The following is an 11,449-nucleotide window of genomic DNA, read 5'->3' on the forward strand; positions in this document are numbered from 1 at the left end:
TGATCTTGGCTTTATTTTAGTTGTTCATGTCAGTTATGAAAACATCTTTTTCAAATCCAGAAAATTAAATGTAAATTGAAGGTTGTAAATGGAAGTAGATCTCACCAGATTTCAAATTTTGCAAACCTTTGAATTTCACACACAAACTATTTACCAGACAGTTTCTATGTCAGAAAAAAACGGTACACTTTTTGAATAATTTATTCTCGTTGTGTTTTTTCAGTGTTTTAAATCTCAATAGTTCACAATTGAAGTTTAAAAATAAAAAAGTTAAAATAAAACAATTTGAGATTGCTTAAACTATTTTAAGCAGTCTATTCCAGACTGAGACTGGACAGGCACTCAGCCAATCAAATGTTGCGCCACTTGTAATGTGACTCTAGATATACCAGGATGTAGTATCATCTGCTGGATGCAGGAGTTAATGTCCAGGCAGAATGAGTAGTTCTCCTGGTACAAGTGTGAAGCCCCCACAAGGAGCTTAGTAGTCCTGTATTTGGCCCTTTGTACTGCGTCATAAACCATCATCTGTCACTCGAGTGCCAGTTACCTGCTGACTAAAGCATTTAGTTGGCTGAAGCTGCCTTGACGTCTGTCAACATTGATTGGTTATTCTTGAACCCTGGATGTTGAAAATTGAATTTCAGACAAGAAATTTTAAGCACTGTAAAATGTCTGTTTAATTTGTGCAATTTCATGTTTTATATTGTTTTAAACTTCAGTTTTAGTCTTTATATTTCAAAAACAAAGAAAAATTTGACACAAAGAAAAATTTGGACATACATGTAATTCCATTGCATAAAATTTAAGTATTTAAGAATCAAATGCTTTTAAAATACAAACTCTGGTAAGACCAATGTACTTCCATAGTCTCACCTCTCCATGTCTTGAATTTCAGACAAGAAACTGAACATTGCTGCTAATGTGATCAACAGTGTGTGAGTGCATGCATGAATGGATGGTTAAGGAACTCATTGAAAAGTGCTTTAAAGAACCAAGTCAAGGTTAAAAAGGTGCTATATTAGTGTGGCCCATTTACCATATACCATTCAAAGTCCTATTAACAGAACACAAAGCCTGTACTGGTCTGCCTCCTTTCTTTTGAGCAGTTTTAAGGTAGTTCTGTTTCGTAATGAAAGAGTTTACTTCAAATATGCTGTTTTATCTCATCTGTTTCACCATGTCATAAGTTTTTACTTTTATTTTTTTCTTTATTACTTTATCTTTTGTTGAGTGTATTGAGTTGATATATTATTCAATAGGTTTCTTAAATGCTATATATCCTAATTTTCTTTTTTTAACCACAAATTTGCAGATTTATCCAGATTTTTACCTTGGGCAAATTATACTTAACATTTATGTCTCATATAATTTAGTTCTTTATGTTCTTCCTCTTAACTCCAGTTTAATGACTTTCATCTCCTGTCAGTTATCTGTTTTAGTAAATTGAGAGTGTAAAGCGTTTGTGCATATAACCGGTTCCATGTTAATACGTCAAGATCATACTTTGAAAAAATTGAAAATAAAAAATAATAACTAGGAGGAGAAAATCTAACTCACTAATGCAATCAATGGGCTGCAAGACATGAAGGGAGGCAGAGTTCATTTGTATTCAGTCCTTAATTATTTTATTTCACTCAGGGGAATACAGGGGGAGGTGGGGGTGGGGTGGGGTGGGGTGGGGGGGGGGGGGTGTACAAGTACAAGCAACGACAGGTTTAATTAATTGAAATACTCGGTTTTTACCTTGTGAAGGGAAAGATAGGCTTGATTATTTGAAGTTCCCTCGTTGCTCATTAGTCAAAGCACAAGGCTGCAGTAAATATTCAGTTGATGTGTGACCTTTTCCCTCATGTACCAGTTCTTTTGCAAAACATTTCAATTAATTGTTTTGCTTAAAGCTGTTGTACTAACACAACCCCCCCACCCCTCTGAAAATGACTTTTCAGTGACCTCTCAGTGGGGCCGTGTCCCATTTCTAATCTTAACCTATAATGATTTCAAAATACAAACAAAACAGGATCTTTGGAAGAAAACAGACAGAAAAATGGGTGAAGAAATTGTTTTGAAGCTCTTTGTTTACAAACTTGTCACTGAATTGTTTTACAAACCTCTATAAATTGGTAAAAATCCGTTTTTGAGGTATTCCTTCCTGTTGTTTCTATATAAAATCGGCACATAAGAGCTTACTTAAATTTCGTTGGCTGTGCCACGAGTAATATATAAAACACCTAAAACTCCTGGAGCTTTCTCATGGAACAAATTCTTTGTCGCTTTGTATAACCTGCAGACATTACCATGAAGAGATTCAAATGGGATTTTGTTTTACTACAATAAGAGAGTTTCACTTTGAGTGTCTTGCTGTAAATGTACGTTCTGCCCCTATTAAAATGTAGTTGTGGAGGCTTTTGCAAAATATTTAACAGGGACATCAAAGTCCTATAACTGATTCCTGATTTTCCAATGCAGGATTTGCTGAGTTTAACAAATCAGGCAAGGAGTGTTGTGGTTTGCTGATAGTGTTGAAAGAACAGAATGCTTTGCGTGATCTGCAAACCTTAAGCATTGTGCGAAACCCAAACATGATCCACAGCTATGCTTGCATGTGTACGTGCACGCACCCATGCTCCCACACAGGCCTACATAAATCACACTGAGCTACCAGTCACGTCTGCGCACAACCGGGGATGCACTTTTCCTTTCCATCTCACCCACACCCTTGCACGCAGACATAAAACAAGAGTTTGTCCTGTGGGAGATGAAGAGGCAGAGCAGAGACCCTCTCTCTGTTGCAGAGGAACAGAAGCCCTGGGGGTAGATAGGACTAGAAAAGGAGGATGAAGGATCTCCCCCTCCAGTGATCCGCAGCAACAAAGGCGATAGCAACAACTGCTGCTTTGGCACCTGGCATAATTAGTTTCAAATAACAATGTTGCTGGACCAGAGAGAAGAAACGAGAGCACTCCCACCTGGGACAAACATACCACGATTTGCTGTTTTTGTTTGTTTTCATACAGATTAAGCTTGATTGTTATCACTTAGGTAATTGCAATCATAAGTAATAGAAAAGCTCCATTTTCTATTTGACCTGTACTAGAGCATCTAGAGTTCAGACTGTGCAGATCAGCTGCCTTTAATTATTCACATGAGCTCGCTTTCCTCTCACCCTGGGGGAATCAGTGATATCATGAGCAATAAAAGACTATTTACGTCTTTTAAGAAGAAATAAGACAGGCATGCCAAGTTGTGACTAATTACCGAGCTCTCGAAAATATCATTTAGGTTGACTGTTGTCATGGAAACCATCTTGGTGCGTGTGTGTGCGCCTTTTAGACTGGCAGATAACTGCAGTCTAAGGCAAACAAATTCGAGCCAGATGTGACTTGACTTTACATGTCAATGAGTGACAACAGAGGAAGAAACAAAAGAAGGAACAGTATTGTGTGGGAAAAACGAGAAACTGCATCTGAGTCTTGAACCTGTCTTATTCCTGTAAGTCTCTGAGACTCTTTGTAGTTTTTCTTGCACAAAGAAATTATTGCAAACATGTGAGAAAGTAACCAATGATTACTATCCTTGATAAGTTTTTTGTTGTGTTCATAGACTTGAATACTTAATTTACACTAAACCGTGGTGTTTAGTGACCAATCGAGAGTATACCTTACTTCTTCTTTCCTTGGGGCATTCTTTGTTTGTCAGACCAGTAATCTTAAGCTAAACATATGTACAAAAATAGAAGCACAAGATTTAAGTCTGTAGCAACCATAGACTGTATATGATGATGTCACCCGTAGGTTTCTGAAGAGCTAAATTGAAGCTCATTGGGCGGTTCCCACCATCGCCATCTTGGCAGCGTCATGCATGGCGTCACTCCTGGAAAATACAAAAATGGCAAAGAGGTAGAATCGAGAGGGGGCCTGTGAGCGAGGGAGTGGGTGATTGACATCTATTGAACTCCAACTTGCTTGTGGCTGAGAGCTAACCGAGCTCACTCTAAGCTAACAGGAGCTAATCAGCTAACGGAGGTAGTGGGGGCCAAAGCTAAGTCATGCTATTAGCTGGCTAAAAACCACGGTTGTGCTACACTCTGCCTTCTTGCCTTATTGGGTACCTGTCAATCAAAAGGACACATCCCTAATTATGCCAAATTTCCAGATTATATTACGTCTAAACATATAAAATAATTCCCTCCCCCCAGAGTCGTTAAGATTGTTAAGATGTTAAGATTAAGGTAAACCTGACCTATTAAACCTAAATATTTTTGTACCAGGCTGTAAATTTGTTTATTTCTACAGTGAAGTTGGTCTTTTTAACATGGGAGTGTATAGGGCTTTGTTCTGTTATGTACCCCCTAGTGGCTGAGAAGTGAACTGCAAGTTTTGGCACTTCCGCATAGACTTCACTTTTTAACCGGCGACGTCTGCCGCTTGGTTGCAACGCACACCATTTGTGTTTATCTTGGTTTTGTCTTTTTTTCTTTGTTTTTGTTTATCGTAACAGAAGAACTTCATATGTCATAACCATCTGCAGTATTATTATTTTCACACTTAATCAAAGATTAGTGTTGCATTCCTGCCCTTATTCCAATTATCTCATCCATTGTTAGGGTAGTATTCATCACGCTGTCCCTGTAATTGAGATCCTGTGGAGTAATCCATCAGACAGACATTGCACAGAGATGACACTTTATTGATTTCACGGGGCATGCCTGGGCTTAACCACATCAATCTCCAGGTGACAGTCACTGCGGTAATTGTGTGCCACTGCTGCTAATGGCTATTCTGCTTGACCATCTCGCTGGCCAATTAGCAACCCCGGGATGCCACACAGGTGTAAAGAATCATAATGAGGCTGTTATGATGAGTTGAAACATGGATAAAGACCCAGCAGGGCTACTCAATACAAGAGAATACTAGACCCTTTTATTTATTTTTTTTCTGTGAGGGCAATTGGCCTTTTTGACACAGGCCAAAAGTCACATTTTGACTTGTCATGTTTGCAGTTCAAGTGTTGCTCTTCTGCTGCATGTTTGTTGCTCCCCCCCCCCCCTCTTTCCTCCACCAGTTAGAATCATTGGCTGGCATGCTGTAGCGGCTCTGCTCATGACACGCTTCATGGAGGCTGGGAGTTGCATTGAGATCAGGTTAAGCAGGGGGAATTCTGCTTCTCTGCTCTACTTGGCACCGGCCTGTAACACTGCCTGATGTCAGAGAGATCACAGCCAAAAAGACTGGCCCTCTTTCCTTGCTTCGGGAATAGAGAAATGTTACAGAGACAAGGTTTCTTTTGGCTTGAGGGGAAGGAGTTCTCAGGCACACAATCTCACTTTTTCCCTGCTTTTTCCAAGCAAAGCTGGGTTTCTGCCACTCGCCACATAAAAGCAGAGGGATGTTATTAGTACCACATTGCCTCGCAAGTCCTGCAGTTTAAATATAACGACAGTACTAATTGGAGCTCCGAGATTAAGTTTTACGAGACCCGTTATTTCTTTGATGATGATTTCATGAGCACTAAATGTTTATCTATACGTCTGTTCTATGTACCTTCCTGTTACAGAATTAGGACTAGCATACTACTTCCTCTTCAGAGCATTTGCCTCTCATTTATCATACTTAACTCAAAGATTTGTCCAGGATTTTTTTTTTTATTAGAATGTCTGAGTTTAATGAGACATATCAGTGGTTGCTGCACATTCATCCAACTTGTTTTCCAACACTGTGAGTAACGTCAGTTCATGGGGTACTTACTGCCAGTCAGGTAAGGATTTTTCATTTATATACCATAAAAATGGAAGTGATCACACATTTGATTGCTGACATGCAATGTTAAGTGCTTTACCTGGACTATAGTACTGTACAATTACACCTACAGCTGCGTTAGTTTTAACCACATGAGGAGAGAAGCAAGATTCCCACTGGGCATGAACTTGAAAAGCCATTTGTATGTTTGCTGTCTTGAACGGTGCAATTTTTCACTCGGCATGGATAAATCTAGCTCTGCTATTTTGGCATTTTCTAGAATACATATGACTTCGTCCTTAAGCCGGCTAATGACACTTTTTTCAGGACAACCTCACTTGTTTTCCAGTCAAGTTCTTCTAGTCCTACCCTTAGTCTTTGACTGCGAGTCAGTTTAGCATTTGTTTTTCCTCCAAGGTGTTTCCAGCAGTTTGAAGTCTCCTGTCTGCTGCTGGGATTGTACGTCAAGGGCCTGTGCATGACTACAACTCAGCGCTTGCTTGTTTTGTCATTTGATTTGTGTCATATATGCATCGCAAGTGCATTGTGTGTCAAAATCAGGTGAAAACTGATATTTGCAACTTAAAAAACAAAAACAACTTTCACCGACATTGAGTGGTCATGGATTTAGAGGCGGGGAGAATGAATGCATTTTAAAGAAATGCAGCATGAAAGATTTGCAAGAACAACAGAAGTGACATTTAGTTGTTGTCATTGAAGCCTACTGAAAAGCAAATCCTAATATGTTTCCTTTCAAAAAATTATTTTGAAGACAGCTAGATGTAAAAATAACTGTAATTATGTGCACTGGCCCAATATTTACAGAGCGGTTAACAAATATGTCTTTGTTTTCTGCCTTTGGAAACCAAGTTAATGCAGCTGGAAGGGGACAAACATTTTTAGCTCCTGTTGTGTCCCATTTGAATTTTTTTGTACTTGCTCAGATGTTGGGCTATGTACATTTACCAGAACCATCCTCTCAACACAGACTCCCTGTCAGTCACACATAGCTATGAACGTGAATCATCCGGTGGGTAATGCATTTTAAATGGCAGGGGCATGACCCCACCCTTTCCGAATACATCATTAACTTCCCACTGATTGATAAACAGTGAGCTGTGGAGGCCACGGGGAGCTTGTGGCATTAGGAACATAATGTTGTTGTCATTGCTCAGCGTGGATGAGCTGCACCCGTAAGTGCTATCAGCTGGATGGCATGCACAATGAGATTTCCTGGACAGTTTTTCATACTGTCATGACGCACAGATGCATTCGTCAGCTTATTAAGTTTTTTGTTTGCTTGTTTCCATTTTGTCTGGTTGGTTTTATACATCCTCTGTTTGGTCCAAATATGCCTTTATATTTCTTGCACTTCCCATATAAGCAGTGAGAGAAATTGAGAGATCCAAAGTCCTCATTTGGGCAAAATTACAGCTTTTTAGGAACAGAAGTCCCTTATTTTTCTTGTCCTTTCACTTAAACATGTGGACCTTATGTTTTTGCTGCTGGCTAACATTAACACTTCGACTTTGGCTGAATTGCTAAAAGAAGGGGCCAACGCTCTCTTTTAATAAAAGTGAATGTAGCTGACTGAGTGTTTAAATTGCACCAGTGGTCAGCAAGCGGGATGTTGGAGTTTTCCCACAGGCTGCTGCTTTTTCAAATGTAGCACTGCAAGGAGCCAGCTTCACATTTCTCTACCTGAATTTTGGAACTAGTAGTGTTTGATGAAGTCCTTAAAATTTCTTAATACAATATAGTTGAAAAAATTAAAAAAAGACTCAAAGCGACCAGGAGACATGCAGTCAAATGTCCAGGATGTAGTGGTGTGGAGTTAACACGTCACTATAAAGATAACAAAAACTGTTACTCCTGAATATCAAAATGTATATCCCAAAAGAATATGTACTTTTCCAATCCTGACATGTCTGTTATTGCGATCCCTAACCAGAGTTACTCTTACCCTCAACCATTTGCATAAGAAAGTGGGAAATAAACTTGCACAACATTAAATTTATGTTTGGTTGAGTGTTTCCTCTCCTTTAATGATACCAATTGGTGTATTGTACCTCGCTGGAAAACTGGATTGGTTCCTCTTTAAAATAAGCTCTAAATTGTAAGGATTATGCTTGACTAATTAGGATTTTGAATGAAGTATATTACAACAGAAATTGTTGTTAAATAATCAACTCAAATCATTTCTCTTTTTTTTTGTTCTTTTTTCCTAAGTTTGGAAAAGTGCAAGCACTAAACATGTAGGGTGACTCTTCAACCAGTCCCACATTGCAGTCCATCAAAAAGAAATATGTGCATTAATGTGCGTGCTTCATACAACATAGCCAGAAATAAAAAAACAAGTTTGATTGTGAACCATTTAACTTTGAAACATACCAGTAAAACTCCTATTAATATTACAAAGAGCACTTAATGGTTTGACTATTGAGTGCATCTCTGACTTTTTCTCTGTCTATAACCACATTAAGCACACAGCCATGTAATCCTGCAGACAAAGGGAAATAAATGAGGGAAATGTAATCATAGTACGTGCAGTATCTTATGCTAAAATGCCATCTAAGAGGAAAATCTAAGAAGAAAAAACTTATGATGTGATTTTGAAAATTCCAGCTGAGTCAGCCAAAAACACAAACTAAACCCTTTGCCAGAAACGCAGAAGGCTGTTCTCTGTTTAAGACATTTGTAGTCTGAGCTAATACTTTTGTTGCAATCCCTTAAGATTTGATCAGAGGTGTCCTTTAGGAGAGACACAGAGACCCCAATGTTCATTTATTAAAAGTCACAAAAAACAAAGCGCAGAAGCATATGGATGACACATGGGTGTCTACAACACGCCTTTCCATACCCCACACTCTTAAAGACAAGCAGTGAGGCGGAAACGTTACATGCGTTCGCCCCACTGGATTTTCTGTCGTGGGCAGATGTTGAGCTTGTGTGTCCAAGTGAGAGCACAGACCTAATTAAGTCTGAAGAAACACATCATTTTATTTGGCTCTCCCCTCCCTTTGGCCTTGCTTTGATCCGATGATTATTACCAGCTCTTTGGCTCTGTAGAGGACTGGAGGGTGGGGAAGCATTGTGTCTCATGCTGACAGCTCCCAAACAAAATAACCCCCCTATCCGGGTTGTTACAGCTGAAACTCCCAGCTGGGTTGTCAGCGGTGAGGTCAGTAAGAGAATCCAGCTGCATGCTGAGGTTTGTTCCTCGGCTGTGGAGTAGCACCAGCCAACCATCTGCTGATGTCCTGCAGCGCAATGCTGCACATGTGCTTGCTGGATGTACAGCGTGTGGTGACACTCGGGACTTGTACTTGCTTGTACAAATAATTAATGCAAATACAGATGCTCACGCTGTAATAATTATTCCATGGGAGGGTTGATTTTCTTTCTGCTGCTGAGTCCCCTCTGAAGCTGAGAGTCCTTCCCTTCAGCCGGGGAATAAAGCAGAACCCAGTTACCTCCGTAGGTGGTGAGAGGAGCTTCAAGTGACTCAATAGGTCAGCTTAGAGTTTACTTTATGTCCTCACGCCTTAATCATCCTTTACGCCCATGAAAGGTTCTTAAAGGTTTTAACAATCCTTGGACAGAAGTTACTGTAGATACCAAAAAAAACCCCCAAAAATGTAACATTTAAAGCTTGACTGCTTCTTGCAGGATTCTTTATGGATTTGCTTTCCATAAATTTGAAACGGAATAGTACATACAGTACTTATTACTATATCTGAAAAGCAATTTAAAAGGTTGTGGAGGATTATGATGATTCAAACAAAGTTGATGGGGTGAGGCCAAGCTGGCATGCAGTTCTCAAAAACACAAACTGTGTTGCCTTATAACAGGATTCATGTTTAGCCTTCATGCATGTAACCTATATTAGTCTTGGTTAATCGTAGTTTCTTTCTCTATATAAGTGATATGAATAACCTCCACATTAGTTTATGTAGCACATCTGATCTGTGCTTTAAGAACGGATACTAAATTAATTGTAAGACAGTTGCAAGACAACACGCGCAACAGGTCTGACTTTACATATAACTGTGCAAATGCCTGTGTTGGCACAGTTTGCCAGCACAGAGATTTGTTACGGCTGTACTCATCCATCTGTAAAGTGTAAATGGGAGCAAACAGATTTGCAATTCCTAAATTAATTGGCTGTGTTAGCGCTTACGCCACACACAAGACAAGAAAACACAAGGAGAAAATGGGTGAAGATTGCCAACGGCCCATACGCTGTTAGGTGTCGTGTGTGGATCCAAACCATTTACAAGTTTCTGAGGCTTCCTGTCTCTTCATGGGAACTTTGCCAAATTGCCATTTTCTCTGACTTGGTAAGGGTTAAAAATCAAAACAACCAGCACACTCTTTGTGCGGAACCACCATCTCTGGAATGGATGCTTTTTTTTTTTTTTTACACTGTATACATGCAGTTGTTTTCTGTCAGCTAGAGGTTGCAAAATACATTACATTTATCATCTTTTTTATTGACTAAATACTAATGATTGGCTGCTTGTAAAACAATTAATCAGATTTGTAACCATGTTAAACTGATTACATAAATACAATCACTGACTTGATCCACTCGGGACAATTTTAAGAACTTGAGGTCAACATTTAAAAGCAACATGGAGAGTATGAAGAGGAGGTGAAGAGATACGTACAAGCGGGTAGAATGGGTGAGGGAGAGTGTCAGGTACAATGTGTAATAGAGCATCTGGAAGAATGAAGGGAAGGGTGAAGAGACCAGTGATGTTGTATGGTTTGGAGATGGTGGCCTTGAGGAAAAAAAGACCGGAGGCAGAACTGGTGGAAGCTGAGCTTTAAATGTTGATGTTCTCTTTTGGGGGAATGAAGATGGATGGGATCAGAAGCATGTGTTAAATGAGAGGCCGGACTAACCATCAACAAACCACAACAACAGCTGAATGACGTTTTGACAGCACCGGGTCATTACTGCGGTTACATGAAAGGGTCATAAAGAATGTCAACAAGTGATCAACATGTCATGTTCACATATAAATAGTCACCAGCCGTCTCACCAGTATCATGCATTGGCTAGTCTGTTGCTGCCAGTTAGGACTCATCTGAGTGTTCCTTTATTCTGATTTTTTTTTTTCTTTAAATAATCCTACTCTGTGCTCACCTCTTTTCTCTTTTTCTCCCACGTCCATTTGTGCCACCATGTTTCTTGTCCTTTCAGCTGCTCTGCATGCGTCTTGCGTGGGTTGATACGTCATAAAACAAAACTTGATGTTTCTGCCTTTTTTTTTTTTTTTTTTCTTCGTTTTTTTAACAGGCAAGCTGGTCAGGCCGCTTGAGTCCAAGGCTACTGTGAATTTTCCCGGTCCTCCCGAGGGGCAGTCAGAGCCTGTGTTTTGATATGTATAAAGGAGGAGGGGGGATAATTAATATCGATAGGTTGTTAATGTCAGGCTGGAAACTTGAAGGTTGTCCAAAATTGAGATTCATGGATGATTTGGAAGACGTGGATTTAGTTAGTGTAGGAGAAGGGGATGCAGAAGTTAGAGGATTTGCACAGGCGACGTCTGAAGGAAACCACTGAAAACTGGCTTAGTCCTCTCAAACTGGGAAGATGTGTCAGGCCCTGTTCATTTGGATTTTTGCTTCAAGGATAAAACAAACAAACAAATAACAAAAACAAGAAAACCACTTTATTCTTTTATGCTGTGATGTGATAACCT

The 11,449-nt window shown here is 39.6% G+C and overlaps 1 protein-coding gene across 1 annotated transcript in view; it reads left to right on the forward strand.

Annotated features, from left to right (window-relative positions):
* Positions 1-11,449, forward strand: part of adam12a (ADAM metallopeptidase domain 12a) — a gene marked incomplete at its 3' end in the record, with an annotated part of 95,167 nt that overhangs the window by 39,375 nt on the left and 44,343 nt on the right. The gene's annotated exons all lie outside the window — the stretch shown is intronic.

This window comes from Telmatherina bonti (assembly GCF_933228915.1).
Source record: "Telmatherina bonti genome assembly, chromosome: 21".
Classification (NCBI taxonomy): Eukaryota; Metazoa; Chordata; class Actinopteri; order Atheriniformes; family Telmatherinidae; genus Telmatherina; species Telmatherina bonti.